This window comes from Podarcis gaigeae (genome assembly GCF_964106915.1).
Source record: "Podarcis gaigeae genome assembly, chromosome: 7".
Taxonomy (NCBI): Eukaryota; Metazoa; Chordata; class Lepidosauria; order Squamata; family Lacertidae; genus Podarcis; species Podarcis gaigeae.
Genome location: NC_139683.1, coordinates 90,547,042 through 90,564,562, shown reverse-complemented (window position 1 = coordinate 90,564,562; position 17,521 = coordinate 90,547,042). Strand labels below are relative to the sequence as shown.

Sequence of the window (17,521 nt, the reverse complement as noted above, 5' to 3'; positions counted from 1 at the left end):
AAGCAAGAAGCATGAATGAACCAGCCAACCAGTCCTTGGATATCTACTGTATTTTTCCATGTATAAGACACCCCCATGTATAAGACTACCCTTATTTTTTTGAAACCAAAATTAAGAAAACAAAACCCTAAAATAAAAGTGAAAATCTGGATGATCTGCGGTGGCAAGCTTATCTTTTTTGGGGGGCAAAGTTTCCTGCATGAGGAGCATGCAGAGCACCGTGGTGCAGAAGCAGAGGCAGCAGCTGGGGCACCCCACGCTCAGGGGCGTAGGAAGGGGGGGCGGTCCGCCCCAGGTTCCATCATGGAGGGGGGTGACAAATTATCAAGGAACAATTACTGCCCTACTAGGGCGGTTCATAAAAAACTTTTTTTAAAAAAAATGCATGCTCCAAAGGTCTTATCTTACTAAACTAGGGATTACCGTATTTTTCGCTCATACCAAGAACTACTTAGTTGGTCTTTAAGGTGCTACTGGAAGGAATTTTTTTTGTTTTGACAGCATGGTGAAATCACAATAAATCATAGAATCATAGAGTTGGAAGAGACCACAAGGGCCATTGAGTCCAACCCCCTGCCAAGCAGGAAACACCATCAGAGCACTCCTGACATATGGTTGTCAAGCCTCTGCTTAAAGACCTCCAAAGAAGGAGACTCCACCACACTCCTTGGCAGCAAATTCCACTGTCGAACAGCTCTTACTGTCAGGAAGTTCTTCCTAATGTTTAGGTGGAATCTTCTTTCTTGTAGTTTGGATCCATTGCTCCATGTCCGCTCCTCTTCTCCAGGCTAAACATGCCCAGCTCCCTTAGCCGTTCCTCATAGGGCATCGTTTCCAGGCCTTTGACCATTTTGGTTGCCCTCCTCTGGACACATTCCAGTTTGTCAGTGTCCTTCTTGAACTGTGGTGCCCAGAACTGGACACAGTACTCCAGGTGAGGTCTGACCAGAGCAGAATACAGTGGTACTATTACTTCCCTTGATCTAGATGCTATACTCCTATTGATGCAGCCCAGAATTGCATTGGCTTTTTTAGCTGCCGCGTCACACTGTTGGCTCATGTCAAGTTTGTGGTCAACCAAGACTCCTAGATCCTTTTCACATGTACTGCTCTCAAGCCAGGTGTCACCCATCTTGTATTTGTGCCTCTCATTTTTTTTGCCCAAGTGCAATACTTTACATTTCTCCCTGTTAAAATTCATCTTGTTTGTTTTGGCCCAGTTCTCTAATCTGTCAAGGTCGTCTTGAAGTGTGATCCTGTCCTCTGGGGTGTTAGCCACCCATCCCAGTTTGGTGTCATCTGCAAATTTGATCAGGATGCCCTTGAGTCCATCATCCAAGTCGTTGATAAAGATGTTGAATAAGACCGGGCCCAAGACAGAACCCTGTGGCACCCCACTAGTCACTAATCAATCAATCAATCAATCAATCAATCAATCAATAAAACAAACCTCCCCATCAGTAGTTTCAAGCACTACCTCAGGTTCCACATAATATCTGTACTGCATTGTTTACTGTGACAGCACCTGCACTTTGGAACTCCCCGCCTCTTGCAACAAAGCACGTGCCTTTGCTAGACTCTTTTTGGGCACCTGCTAAAAGCATTATTCCTTGGGCAAGCACACCTAGATGCTTTGGAAGTTGAAGTAATTTTAATTTTAATATTTTAGCTTTTGTATATTTTAAGGTAGGATTGTTAATTTTTCTTGATTTTACTGCTGTGGTTTTTTTGTTTTGTTTTGTTTTGGTAAATCACTTTGCAGGTTTTTAAAATTAATTTTATTAAATAAATAAACAATAAATATAAATAAAATAACACAAGCCAAAACACAATCCAAGCTGTAGATTTAAGTATCTGTCCATAGTCGCCTACTTGTTATCAGAGGCCCAGAATCCACATTCCTTTGTAAGAAAATATAAAATCATTTTTGCAGGCAAAAATAAAATAAAAATCAATGTGGCGGGGGGGGGCATGACATTTTCCGCACCGGGTACTACCTGACCTTCCTATGCCTTTGCCCACCATCCTCCTCAGTGGCAGCTCCCAAGCAGGATGCCAAGGAAGAGCCGGGGGAAGGCAGCGACCGCTCTGCATGGGGCCATGCCGCTAAGCAAAGTGAGCTGAGGAAGGGGGTGAGCGGGGTGGGGGCAGGGAGGGAGTCTGAGAGGAGAAGAAGGGGGAAAGGAAAGAAGGGCAAGAAGAGCGAGCTGCTCTTGATCCAATGTTGAGCCAGCGGGGGCTTCAGGAGGCGAGCCAGTCGCCAGCATGCAGCCCGGGGGGGGGGGGATGTCACCAGGAGGGACCGCCTCAGCCTGCCCAAGCCAAAATCCCAGACATATGCTTAAATATTTAAAAAAATCCCCCTGGATGCCCATGTTCTGTGTACAAGATGACCCCCAATTTTTTACTAATTTTTTTTAGCAAAAAAACTTATACATGGGAAAATACGGAATATCCTTGATATACAGACTCATTTGGCATTATGCCAAGCCATACACAATCTTAACAATGGCTTGGCATGGGTCTGAACTGAAAAAGCAGTAGTTAAGACTGCTCTTTCTCCCAAGGCTGTTGGACTATAAAAATAAGAGCTGACTTAGGAAGCTAAACACTGCAAGGATGAAAAACAGAAGCTGAGAAGCTGCTGTAAGCCAAGGTTTGCCCATTGTGCATTTGGAAACTCAAACCATGATGTGGTTCTAAGCAAAAACAACCAACCCCATAATTTAGCATGGCAATTGTCTGAAAAGCGCCAGTGCTGCTATCAGAATGACTTGGGCTGATGTCAACCATACAGATCTTTCAGAAAAGTCCCTTTTCTATTGTTTGCATATGTAGGAGCACAAGTTCATATTCTAGCCATAGTTGGCATAATTGTATAGACTGACTGGAGCAATGGAATCAAGCCTTGTATTGAGGGGAAAACTCAAGATGGCGTCGTCGTTAGTAGCAGCATCGACTTGAACTCCGCATCAGTTGATGCTGTTTTTATTATTTTTATCAGTTTCTACTAGCTTTTTTATCAGTTTTCATTAGCTTTTATCAGCCTCAGTACTTTATGTTTGTTAGTTGGCAGCTATTAATTTACAAAGCTTAGATCAAGGGCCTGAGTTACAGAAAGTCTGGAAAGCTCCGGAGAAGGCCCTAATTACCTCCAGCTCAGCAGGAGTGGAGATTAGATGCCCTATCGTGGGTAGACGCTGAGCTTCCTGATTTACAGCAGAAGCTGCTCTGATTTACAGCGGCTCTATCCCGGCTCTATCCCTGGAAAATGCCTAGGAAAAAGAAACGACCGGCCTCATCTCCAGAAGGGAGCCCACAGAAGAGCAAGCAGAGCAAAATGGACATTTTTGTAAAAGCACGGAACTCAGAACCTACCACACCAAACAGAACTCATTCCCAGGTAGGTGGGGATGCTTTAATGGGCGGAGATCACCCAGGGGAGAATGCTGAGATGAGCGCTCATGAATTATCCCATGAACCACCATCTGAGGGGGCACCGCTCTTTGCAGAAATACTCGCGGACCACTGTCTGCTGACTGCAAGAACAGTGGAGGAAATTAACATCAAATTAGAAAAGGTAACGTCTCTCCTGACGGAGTTGGTGCTCCTGACAGCCAAAAATAGCCAACTCAGTACTAAAGAGACCGACCATAGCGTTGGCCTCCCTCTAGACCATCATGTACAGGGGTGCAACCGGCCTGGACTTGATAACCGAGAGACTACAAATACTAAAAACAACAAAAGCGAAAGTAGGGACCTGATCCTACAAAGTACTCAAGTAGCTCTTGATATATATCCTTTTAATGGTATGCTGCCTTACTGGAAATCAATCGACAGTGTGAAGAGAAACTTTAAGCTTTTACGAAATATCCATTGCAACACTCTGATCGCGATAAACTTGCTTTGCACGGACGCCCAGCACACTAGACTCACGCTGACATTTTCTGACTCAGCTACCCCTAAAATGCTACTGAAATATAGGGCTATTTTACAGGACTATAATATTGTTTTGAGGCGTGTTTTTAAAGACACAGAACGAAAACAACTACTGCCAAACTTGTCATATAGCCGGACCAACCCCAAGCAATCAGCACCCTCTCTGCCGAAGGGCCTTCGCCACAGGGCCATGATTCATTTGGAAGGGCCGTCAAAGATGAATATGTGCGGTGAACCCAGCTGCAACACTCACTTGGAGAGGAAAACATCAGACCAAAAAGGTCAAACACACAAAGAACGCCAGCCCAATCTAGATAACTCAAAGATAGGACTCTCTATTACGCCTTTGGCAGATCCGGAATTCAACCACCCTCTATCCCAACTGGAATCTGCTCAGCCAATGCCAAGTGACGACCCTCCCAAGGGAAATGGGACACATAGAAAGCCAGAGACAGATTTAATTATCTTTGACGAAGACCCCCCAATGGCACCAGCAATCCAAATAACACCGTCGATGCCGGGAAATCGGGAAAATGCTGCAAATCAACCCCGAGAACAGCAACACCGTGCATATCCTAAGAACGGTTGCATCATTACCGAACCAGTGGGAGAGCTGATAACAATTTCCCCACCACAATGAAGCCAAGCCAGTTATGGAACGAGCAGCCTTAACATTATCTCATGGAACATAGCGGGTTGGGCTAACAAACTTGGGGACGAGCCATTTCGTGAATATATAACAGGTTTTGACATAATAATGCTGCAGGAAACTTGGGCGACTGATAACATAGCTCTCAACGGTTACGACGCTTATGAAATCAAGGCCTCTAAACCGCTCGGAAGGGGACGACCGAGGGGGGGCCTAGTAACTCTGGTTTCCACTCAATTGGCGTCACAAGTTACTGAGTGCTCAGTTTTCGAGCAGCTGGCACTGGGGATCACCTTGCATCTGGAATCCAAGAGTATCATTCTTGTTTCAGTGTATATTCCACCATATACAGTGCAAACACAGATCGAGAGCACGTGGCGCAAAATCCATAGTTTCCTTTATTCCCTACAAATTAGGTACCCTGGCTCGCCATTTTACCTAATGGGAGATATGAATGGCAGAATAGGCTCAAATGATGATAGCCTGGAAATAAAATTCCCAATATTAAGAGATCTAAAGGAAAATAGTGCCCTCTTGCTAAACCCACCCCCACGTAGACATTCGAAAGATTGTCAGATCAACTATGCTGGATTCTGCCTGGCTTTTTTACAAATAAGTCTTGATCTGATCATTGCTAATGGGGCATTCCCCGGGGACAGAGAAGGCGAGTACACATTCATAAATACAAATGGAGTCAGCACAATAGACTACTGTCTCACTAACAGACTGGCCAAAATTCAACTCAGCACTCTCACATAGAACATGAGGATATAGACAAAGCAAATGATCCAGCATTGCGTAGGAAAAAATGGACACCTGAGATAGCAATTGCAGTTGAGAATAGATTGAATTCACAAACTGCAATTAAGTTAAGATCAATTATAATAAACAATTTATCAATAGACTCCTCCCTGACAGCTTATGAAAATCTCATTGAGTCCTTGCAGGATGTGATCTCGGTTAACATAAACTCAGCCGGCAAGCCACGCACTGTCAAAGGGCGCAGTTGGTTTGACCAAGAGTGCCACACAAAGAAGGAAGCCTTAAGGAACGCCTATTTGGCCTATAGAAACGCTGGATTAAGCTACTTACCTCAATCTTATTTCAAAATCAAAAAAGAGTACAAAGCCCTTTTGGCCTCAAAAAAAAAGGCAGTCCGAACAAAATTCCTGGTCCGTACTATTGAATGCCTCACTAAACAATGAAACTAAACTCTTCTGGCAACTGGTCTCCGATTCAATGAAAAATAGTTCCTCAGCCCCAAGCTGTGTCATTCCAGCTCAGGTTTGGGAGAACCACTTCAGAAATATATTTATGGAAAATCCAAACCTCCCTTCCAGTTTACAGGAGGATGACAGGGCACAATTGTCACTGCTCCCTAATTGGAGGCCGGTTACTGTGGAGGAAGTCCATACATTAATTGGGAATCTGAAGAGTGGAAAGGCTCCGGGGAAAGACTTTATCCCAGCTGAGTTGATTACATCAAACCAGCACTGGTGGGCTCCGCTTCTGGCAGCACTCTTTACGGTAGTAAATAACTCTGGTAAGGTACCATATAGCTGGAAACATGCTATAGTAGTTCCAATCTTTAAAAGAGGCCACCCAAATGTGCCTTCCAATTATAGGCCTATTAGCCTGCTCTCAATAATTGGGAAACTGTATGCCCATTTCCTCAGTAGCAAATTGACAACTTTTCTAAATGAACATAATATACTATCTGAAGCCAGGCAGCTTTCCGTGAGAATCATTCAACAACAGACCACTGTCTAATGCTGTCCTTCCTAGCTGAGAAGTATACCAGACACCTACAGGGTAAACTCTTCGTGGCCTTTATGGACCTGAAATCAGCATTTGACTCCATCCCCAGATCCCAGCTATGGTCCAAATTGAGTCTGATCCTGCAGGACAAACGACTTCTCTTTCTTATAAAAGCCCTGTACAATGGAACCAAATTGCAGGTCCGATGCGGTCGACAGGGACAGCTATCGAACAGCATCGAGATGACTAGGGGGGTGAGACAGGGCTGTATTTTGGCCCCCACATTGTTCTGTCTATTCTTAAATGACCTAGAAGAGAACTTAATGGACCCAGATGGACACATTCCAAAAATAGGAATGAGAAGGACCCCTTTGTTGTTGTATGCTGATGACGCAGCCATCATCTCGCGTTCCAGGCCGGGCTTGAATTATCTGTTGAGGAAATTTTCTGATTACTGTTCTGGAAATGATTTATCCATTAATTATGAAAAATCTAAAATCTTAGTCTTCGAAAGAAGATTCTCCCAGTCTAAATGGGTGCTGGATGGCCATAACCTCGAACAGGTAAAATACTTCAGCTACCTAGGGCTCACATTCCATCATACAAGATCTTGGAAGCACCATTGGCAAACCTCCCTTCAAAAGGCGGAGATTACAAAGCTAGCCATACATAGATTCTTTTTCACAAAGGGCGGCAAATATGTTCCAGCAGCCTTAAGGGTTTTCAACGCAAAGCCCGTTTCCCAACTCCTGAATGCAGCAAATGTCTGGCATAATGGGGACCTGCCAAAGCTAGATGGCTTTCAGGCAAAATTTATACGATCTCTGCTGCAGGTACCTAACTGCGTCCCCAACTCCGTACTTTTGTTGGAAGCTGGTGAATGCCCAATTTCAGCTAGAGCGTGGTGGGCTGCCCTAAGACATTGGCTCAGGACTTCAGTGTTTAATCTAGGGAAGGGTCTGTACCAACATTTGACCAATGAGGAATTTGTCAGCAAATGGCAGAAAACCATGGCTAAAAAAGCCACCTCTATTGGTCTGTCTCCCCCCCAACTGTATTACCTGGGTTATGAAGGCGCCCAAAAGGTTTTAAAGCAAAGATTATGGGACAATGCACACAGTGACTTGCGATCTCGATCACATGCAGTCTGTAGTCCACTGGCAACAGGAGTTCAATATGGGTATGTCTTTAAGTCAACATCTTACATTAAAAATCTGACAGTACCTAACTATCGAAGGCTTTTTACCAAGGCCAGACTGAATGTCTTCCCCTCTGCAGTGCTGGATGGTAGGCTGAGAGGAGTTCCCTACCAGGACAGACTTTGCTCGTGTGCTCAAGACATCGATTCCATAAATCATATTTTGTTACATTGTGCGAAGTATTAGCAGGCCAGGGCTGAACTGATACTACTGTTGCTGGTGCCTTTCCCGGGAAAGTCAGAGGCTCACTATGTCAGGTTCCTACTGGAAGACCGGACAAAAGCTAGAACTTTGGCAGTGGCAAAGTTTTTATCGGTGGTTGCAAGAACAAATGAGCCCAATATTCCAAACAAAGTGCTTGATTAACCTGAAGGCAGGCTGTATGAACTCTGTATTGATTTGTAATGTTTTGTTGGTCTCTGGACCGTAATAAAGATTGTTGTTGTTGTATTGCACTGGCAGTATCCTTAGTGATTTCGGGATACGTTTTTAAAGTTGAAAGGCTAGGAAATTGGAGGGTGTGTTTTCAATGTGGTAACACAGTACTTAAAATAGAAGGGCTGCACAAACACCCAAGATAATTGCTCTCTGAAATAACAGTGGCAGAAAACAACAGCTGCTGTTTGGACACATCAATGTTCAGTTTTTCTAGGATGTCCTCAATCTATGAAATGTTGAAATCAGCATTGCCTCTTCCCAACAACATAAAAAATAACCAACTTTTTCTTGTCCTGTGATCAACAGCCATCTCTGCCTTGGTTTTCAATTGAAAAACTTTTAAGATGAATTATAGAGCTAAAAGCAAACATATTTTAATATGGGAAAATTTCATGAAAAAGAATCTACATTTTTGAATTGAGTAGAATTAAAGGAATTTCCCACTTTAAAAAATTAATCAGAATTTCACACCTGTATTCATGAAACTATTTTCCTTTGAAATGAAGGACATTAAATGGAAGGTATTTTTGTTGGGCCAAGTGAAGAGAAAACCACTCTAGATGCTGTACAGCTAATAATTAAAGATATTCATTTAACCCCCCCCCCCCAATCAATAGGAAAACTGACTGCAGCAATGTGGAATTGAGATCAAATGCAAAATACCGGGTGGAAGCTATTAGGCATGACTCCACTTGCAAGAAATCATCCCTTTGCTGAGACCTTCTCTTTTTCCAGTAGAGCAAAAAGTCAACAAGGTCAGCACAACCCCACAACATAAAACCTACTAGTTGTTAAGATTTTAAGAAAGGCATGACCATTATTGTGCATATAGCCAAAGTTTAACAAGGCAATAATGATGTGAATGACTGGTAACTGCTTAGATTCAGTTGGTTGGTCTGACACAGTCAAAACATATATAAAAAATAAAAAATTGTCCAGTAGCACCTTAGAGACCAACAAAATTTGTTTTTGGTACAGTGGTACCTCAGGTTAAGTACTTAATTCATTCTGGAGGTCTGTTCTTAACCTGAAACTGAAGCACCACTTTAGCTAATGGGGCCTCCTGCTGCTGCCACTGCACAATTTCTGTTCTCATCCTGAAGCAAAGTTCTTAACCTGAGGTACTTTTTCTGGGTTAGCAGAGTCTGTAACCTGAAGCATATGTAACTTGAAGCGTATGTAACCCGAGGTACCGCTGTATAAGCTTTTGTGTGCATGCATACTTCTTCAGATACCAATGGTAACTGCTTAGTTTGTAAGCCCACAGGCAGAGACAGCTTTGTTTTAATCGACTGTATGCAAGTCACCCTGGGAGCAGGATACACTAACTACTTGTGCAGCTTATGCACAATCACTGTGCAGAACAGGCAAAACAGTTACATGAAGCACAACACTGCTGCGATTTTCCACCTTTGTGTTAACCAGAGAACACGCAGTCCCCTTTTCTTGGTGTTATATTTTTGGTCATTACTGTGTTATGTATTTTTGTGCTTTTATATTGTAAGCTGCCCTGTAATCCTCAGATGAAGGGTGGTATAGAAATTTAACAATAATTTTAAAGCCTAACATTTCCAAGACTGCCTCTCGTGGTGTTCCAGACTAGCTGGCCATGTGTCCAGACTCAACCCAGGGCCTGATCAACTAGAGACCCAGGTCACCTAGAAAGAAACATTCTTGGGCGCACATTGTAGACAGTTCAGCCGGGCATCTAAGCAGGCAATGCCCACCACATTTGGGTGGGGGGACACAATTCATCAATATTTGACAATGAGTTTGGAAATGTGTCCAAGATCTTGAAAACCAAAAAATGCTGCAGCCCACACTTCTGGGTTTGTGGGCAAGGAACTCCGGGAGGGCGGTTCTGATTGTTGTTTCAATGTTAACAACCACAGTCTGATTTTTCTTAGCTAATTTCCTGGCAAAGGAGTTATCAGGCGTTATATTCCATCCAGCAAACGTGCTGTTGTTTTCTCAATGTCCAGATTCTGAGCACATTTTGGCAGTGCAAGTTAGCTGCAGCCCACTCAGTTAAATATGCACTAGAATCATAGAACTGTAGGGTCCTTAGGGTCATCTTGTCCAACCCCCTGCAATGCAGGAATCTCAACTAAATCATACATGACAGATGACCATACAAGCTCTGCTTTAAAAAAAAAAAAAAACAGTTAGAAATTCAACAACATGTTAGAATTACTTCTGCTTATCTAACGCTCCCTCATCCAGCAGGTATATAAATCCCATTGATTTATGTAGTGCCACTAGCACATGACCTTTTACAGAGTCTTAAACAAAAGGAAGTCTGGTCTCTGCCCATGAAGCTTACAATCCAAACTAAATTTCAGTAAAATACCAATATAATCAGAAACAGGTTGTAGGATCCATTGTATATTGCATTACACTTCACGGCTCACCAATTATATAAGACATCTTACTCGTTACCTATTCATTAAATGTCTTCTGGGTCAGGGGGATAATGAGGAAAATGTCACAGGAAGAAAGGTGAGTTCCTCCCCCCCCCCTTGAAAGGCACAAACGCAATTCCCAGAACAAATTGCCCGCACAGGAACATATATAGGATGGAACAGGATAGCATAGGATGCTCTGTTCTTGCAAACAGCAATCTGTTATTCACATTTTAATATCTTCAGTGTCACCCTCCAGCGTAACATGTACAATTAAGAAGAAATAGAAAGATATTTTCCCCCCTATGCAAACGTTAAGATGCACACAGCACCAGAAGAAATTGTGTCAACCACTCAACCAACTTTAAACATTTTCATTAATCTTCAACACCTTCCATCACTATTCAAATGCTAATTATGTGCAGTCTTTGTTTTTCCCAGCTAGCAGCAATTTCATCTGGAAATAGAAATGGAGTAATTATGAGAAGGGTAGCTCAGAAATGTGAGACTTGATACTTCTTGAGGACATGCATAGACCCCAAGACTGAAACACAAAGTCCAACCCCACCTGCAACATATCTCTGTGTGTCTGTCTCAATCAACTTTCTTTTTCAACACAAAACACCCACCCAGGGACTTCAATCTTGAGTGGGGAACGAGTCAATTTGATGCTCAAAGTCTCTACTCCCCAAAGGTGCTTTTTGACTAACAAGAGGAAAGATGAAAATACCCAAATCTTTTTTTAAAAAAACAACCGCTCTCAAAGAGAAGCCGAGGGCAAACCAAAAAAGGGGGGCTCTGAATGGGAAAGCAGCCAGAGTACAAAGGGTTAAGGAGTGCCCCTGCAGTCTCCTCCTCAAGATTGCAGCCTCCTATGGTTGCTTTCAAAGTCAGGGAAGCATAGGTGGAATCCACACGCATATAAAAAAATGCTGTGAAAATGATTTTTTAAAAAAGTTTTGGAAAATATATTGAATTTGCCATAGCTCACCATTGCCATCTAATGTCACATTTGTATATTATACTTTACAACACACTTAAAACGTTTTATTCGCAGCTGTATAGCTGAGTCCATAGTTTCAACTTGAGAGGCTGTACTAAAATGGATCTTTTTAAATCACTGCAAAGCATAAAGGATCCAAAAATTATTCCGTCCAATCCGCACCCTAAAGCCAACCCCATCAAATATTGATCAGTATTTGCTCCTCACTAAGCCTGTTACAGATTATAATCAGGGTGATTTGGGGGTAAAGAGTGCCTAGATCCAGCTGCCTCAAGTTCCTAAAGGGATGTTGTTCTCAAGAGACAATGAAGTGCACCTCTGGGGATGAAGTCAAACGTCTGGAGAATCGCAGCGCCTGCTGTGGCTGCAGAGACTGGGAACTCGTAACTGCTGCCTCCTGTGTTGTTCTTGCTGTGTTCGCAGCACCAAAATGGCCTCCCGGGGACACAAGCCTGGGCAGTGTGTAGGGAGGTCCTGGGCTGCCCCCCTTGCTGCACTGATGTGCTTGGCTGCAGGGGTTGCCAGAAGGAGGCGGACAAAACACCTCTCCAAATTTGTGTTGGGCTTACTCCTTCACCTTTTCTTCTCCCAAAGGTGTCCCACAAGGCAGTGGGTGATCTATCCTATGGGGATAGTGTAGGAAAATAAACATGGCAGGCAAGTCACACGCAGCGTGTGCACCGTGGGATGTAATCCATTGGTGCAGTCAAATGCCACATTCCTTATTTCCCTAGCGTGGGCACAGGCAGGCGGACATCCAGTCAGGGTAACGTCCTCTTCCACTGGTCTGGAGCATCCTCCCCCTGCATGTGACCTGGGAGGTGCGCCTGGCTCTGGCTGACTCCACAAAAGAGCCAAGTCACGCAGCCGTTTTCTCACTTGCAGTTTTGTCTTCTCTTGTCTTGTTTTCTTTTGAGCCTTGCTGCTTTCCTGCAGCCACTTTGTATTCTTAGTATAATTTTTCTGTCTGCTGGCTCTTAGCCAGCAGCACATGAGTTCAGTCTCCATACAGTGGCAGAGCAAGGGGGTGCAGTGGGGGTGGAAAGCCCCAAGTGTCATCCCTAAGGGGGGTGGCATTCGGCGCGCCGTGCACCCGCTGCACAAGCCGCCAGAGGAAGGGGGGAGCTGCGCCGCTTTGCCAGCAGCCTTCTTGGCAGTTTGGGAGTTGCGGGTGGGATGTGTGTGGCACTCCCGGCTGAAGGAGGCAGGCAGGCGGGGGAGAGGATGGGAAGGAGGCAGGTGAGTGGGAAGGGGAGAGGAAGGAAGCGGGGTCGGTGGGTGTGCCTTTCATTTTGCCTGGAAGCCGTCGTGGTGAGTCCAGAATTGGGGAGGGGGGTGTCATGGGAAATGGACCCCCCAGAAGAACCCAAAATGGGGGGTGTGGGGTTGACCCAGGACTTTCTCCCCTCCTAGCCCCTCACTGCTGCCCTCCCGGGGTCCCCCTCCCCTCCCGCTTTGCAGAGAGGAAGAGGGGCTGTTCCTGCTGCCCCCCTCCAGATGCAGAAGCTGGGCTGGGGGCGGGAGGTGTTTCTGTGGTCGCTGGAAGCATCAGAAACCATTTCGTGTATTGCAATGCGGATGGTGTCTTTCTCAGTTTATTTATTATAATTAAAATTGTATCTCGCCCTATACCTGTAGGTCTTAGGGCGGCTTGCAACACAAAATTGAAGCATTTACTTCATTTACTGCACGTTCATTCCCACCATTTCCCACTAGGAGCTCGAGATGGTGTGCTGTCTATGGTTCTCCCTCTCTTCATTTCATCCCCACAGCAACTCAGTGAGGGAGGCCAGGCTGAGGGGAGGGGCTGGGCAGGGACACCCAGGGAGCCTCAAGGCCCAGGGGGGATTTGAACCCGGGCCACAGTCCAACACTGAACTGCATTAGAGTGGGGGGCTGCAAGGGGAGAATAGGCAGCCTTTCAGGGGGAGGAAAGAGAGCGTATTTCAAACAGAAACCCTGAGCATTTTTAAAGTACAAAATGATGTTATTTGGACATTACTCAATTTTTAATTGTGGCAGCTTAGCATGTTTTTTCTTGCACACCTGACATGGATTCCGGTAGGGCTGCCAATAGGAGCCAAAGGCCAGGTTTTCCTGGACATGGGGGGGACTTCAGGGAATATGGCAACCCTAATTCAGCGTTAGAAATTAACCCCACAATCTCCAAATCAAATACATTCAGGATTAAATAATAATTATTATAAAAACAGTCCATTTCCTTCCCACCCACTCATTGCTATTTTCAGCTACCAGGCTCCCCTCCAGCTCCCCCCCCCCCCCCGTTCTCCAGGGATCATTTGTAAATCAAAAGTATATTGAAAGGAAAGTTACTATGATCACTGGGGGGTGGGTTGTGGATTTGCATAACATCTGCTCTATATACCGTAATACACAAATTGTTGTGCTGTTTTTCAGTTGGAGTGAAGGGCCCAAAAATAAATTGGTGTTCTCTCTCTCTCTCTCTCTCTCTCTCTCTCTCTCACACACACACACACACACACAAATGCCTGAAAGTTGAAGCTTTCCCAATGTGAACAGGTGAAGCTATCCCCATAATTGCATTTCCATGGGAGAAAAGGGCTTAACCTGTTGAATTTCTGCCTTCCACTCAGCTCTAAAAGGCACAAGAACCTCAGCTGCTTTTGTGCAACTCCCACCATCCCTAGCAAGCAGGACCAGTGGTCAGGGAGGATGGGAATTATAGTCCAAAAACAGTTGGCAACCTAAGTTTGGGAAACACTGAGTAAACCATTGTACTGTAAGTTAAGGATACTGTACAGTGAATTCTTAATAGCATCCTGTTTGCTAGGAAAAAAGGAAGCACAAACTCCTGAGATTGCCAGGACTAGGAAATGAGACAGAAGGGGAGGGGCATCCCAAGGACCTCCAGGGAGCAGTAGTTCCCTGCCTGTGGAATGCCCAGCCTGACCCCTGGGGAAACTGGGCAGACTTTGGGTAGATGGGGGGCGGGTAGTCAGACATCCCACTGGTGGGAGTGGGAAGCTGGGGGCTGGAGGGGAGGAATGACCGACTGTCCCAGGGCCAAAACTAGGCTTTCTGTAAGTATCTTATTTTTCCTTCTTTTAATAATTTCCGGGGGGGGGGGGGCGGGTTGACAAGAAATTTTCCGCACCAGGTACCACCTGACCCTGCTACGCCACTGTCTCCATATGAGATGAACTCACAGTTGATTGCTTAACTACTAAGAAAAGCCTGCCTTTCAGGGATCAAATTGTGAACTGAAATGTGAGTATCATAGAATCATAGAGTTGGAAGAGACCACAAGGGCCATCGAGTCCAACCCCCTGCCAAGCAGGAAACACCATCAGAGCACTCCTGACATATGGTTGTCAAGCCTCTGCTTAAAGACCTCCAAAGAAGGAGACTCCACCACACTCCTTGGCAGCAAATTCCACTGTCAAACAGCTCTTACTGTCAGGAAGTTCTTCCTAATGTTTAGGTGGAATCTTCTTTCTTGTAGTTTGGAACCATTGCTCCATGTCCGCTTCTCTGGAGCAGCAGAAAAGAACCTTTCTCCCTCCTATATGTGACATCCTTTTATATATTTGAACATGGCTATCATATCACCCCTTAACCTCCTCTTCTCCAGGCTAAACATGCCCAGCTCCCTTAGCCGTTCCTCATAAGGCATCGTTTCCAGGCCTTTGACCATTTTGGTTGCCCTCCTCTGGACACGTTCCCGTTTGTCAGTGTCCTTCTTGAACTGTGGTGCCCAGAACTGGACACAGTACTCCAGGTGAGGTCTGACCAGAGCAGAATACAGTGGCACTATTACTTCCCTTGATCTAGATGCTATACTCCTATTGATGCAGCCCATCGTCGGCTTTCTTAAAGTCAAGAAATTGAGTCCTAGTATGCTTGGCTGCTCCTTTCCGCTGTATAGTAAACTTCAGAAGAGCATGATCACTCGCACCTAATGATCCTTCCACTTCTACCCCACTAACCAGGTCATCAACATTGGTTAGGACCAGATCTAAAATGGCTGTTCCTCTTGTTGCTTCTCCCACTTTCTGGAGAATGAAGTTGTCTGCAAGGCCAGTGAGGGATCTGTTTGACCTTATGCTCTTGGCTGAGTTTGACATCCAACAAATATCCGGGTAATTGAAGTCCCCCATTACTACTATCTCCCTTCCTTTTGCATGCTTGGCCATCTGTTCCAGGAAGGCATCATCTATGTCCTCCGTTTGGCTTGGGGATCTATAGTAAACTCCCTCAATGAGGTCACTGTTATTCTTCTCTCCCTTAATTTTGACCCAAATGCTCTCACTTTGGCTTTGAGGTTCTAAATCTTGGATCTCTTCACAGGTATACACATCCCTGACATATAACGCCACTCCTCCTCCTCTCTTGTCTGGTCTGTTTCTCTGAAATAGATTGTATCCCTCCATTATTACATTCCAATCGTGGGACTTATCCCATCAGGTTTCAGTGATGCCTATTATGTCATATTTAGTTTGCTGTACCAAGAGCTCAAGCTCATCTTGTTTATTTCCCATGCTTTGCGCATTAGTGTACAGACATTGAAGTCCATTAATCATTCCCCCGTGTCTCTTATTTAAGGATTTTTTCCTTCCACCACTAGGTCTGCGTGCTGTTTGCTCCATTTGGTCTATGACATTTGGATGATCATCTTCATCAATTGATAGACTCCTACCTTCAGGAGCACTGTCTCCCTCCCCCACATTAGTCAGTTTAAAGCCCTCCTGATGAGGTTTCTGAGATTTTTGGCAAAAACATTCCTCCCAACCGTTGTGAGGTGTGGCCCATCGCTTGCCAGAAGTCCATCTTTAAGAAACTGCAGTCTGTGATCTAAGAATCCAAATAACTTCCCCCAAAAAACCTTAAAAAACCTAGGTCTCCCCCAACAAACATTTGAGACTAGCTCCCCTCAATCTAAAAGATGGATCAAACTGCACGCGCCGCTGCCCTGCAAGCTCTGATAAGCTCCTCCCACAGCTAATCACCTGCCTCAACAGTAACCCTGCCCCCTCTGACCTTTGCACAGGGAGAGCAGCTAATCAACCACAAAGAAACACACACACAAGAAAACCCTTTTTGCTCCTTCTTCAGCGGCTTCCCTGCAAGCTGTTACTTTTGTTACTTCACTCAGACTCTTGTGCCTTTATTCTTTTAAGAGGAATTAAAGGGGACACCAGGAAATAATCTTAACTAAGAGATTCAAACAAATCTGCAAACTAGCTTCCAGTTATGTTGAGGGGAATTTGCTCTGCTACTTCACTTCACTAGCATGAGTGAAGGAAGGATAATACTTATTCAATATATCCTTTCCTACTATCTTTAACATTCCCACATGCACACTGTTACTAGACAATCAGACAATGATAATTTTCCAAAGCAGTTCATTAAAGAAAAGGCACAAGGTTGGTTTCTTTATCAAGCACATCTGTATCTCACCTTTCCTTGTCAATGTAGTTGACATTATTCCCTATTTAAATAGCCAGAGTAGACCAAGGCCCTGGCTCCAACATCAATATTCTGCCAAGGACCCTGGGGCCTGTACTAGCAATCTTGGCCTCCAAGGCGGAGGACGCAGCCTACTAAGCCCTCCAAGATGGATGCCAAGTGCTCTTCAAGCCGCCTGTTTCTCTGAGTGGTGGCCAGACTGAAGCTTCTCGGCTGGCCTGCCTCTTGCCTTTGGACATTCTGCCTGCTGCATTTCAGCACCCAGTAACTGACCTCTCAGGGATCCTGGTCTGGAAGCCAGATGCATCCACACCAAGTCTGGATTCAAGTACCACTGCCAGTGATGCAGATATGTATTTTAGGCTCTGGATGCAGCGGTTTTGCTTGGGGTGTATGTGAACTCTTTAGATAGCAATGTGTACTGCTTATCTCAGTTTGAGAGATAGTGTGGTGCAGTGTCTGACTAGGACCTGGGAGACCAGAGTTCAACTCCCAACTCAACTGTGAAGCTCACTGGGCAATCTTCGGCCACCTTCATGGGATTGTCTGAGGGTAATATGTGGGGGGACAGAACTACATATGCCAGTTTGAGCTCCTTGAAGGAAAGGTGGGATACCAAAGTAATTAGACAGACAGACAGACATTTTATTTATTCAGACTCTTTTAATGGTGAGAGAGAGAGGTG

General features: G+C 44.8%; 1 protein-coding gene and 1 long non-coding RNA gene across 4 annotated transcripts in view; one reads left to right on the top strand and one right to left on the bottom strand.

Moving 5' to 3' along the window:
- SEMA5A (semaphorin 5A) overlaps positions 1 to 17,521 on the bottom strand; it is a 163,398-nt gene that overhangs the window by 100,722 nt on the left and 45,155 nt on the right. The gene's annotated exons all lie outside the window — the stretch shown is intronic.
- On the top strand, positions 5,322 to 7,994 carry LOC310849009. Its single transcript, XR_014566733.1, has 2 exons — positions 5,322 to 5,580; positions 5,611 to 7,994. It is a non-coding gene; the product is annotated as an uncharacterized lncRNA (long non-coding RNA).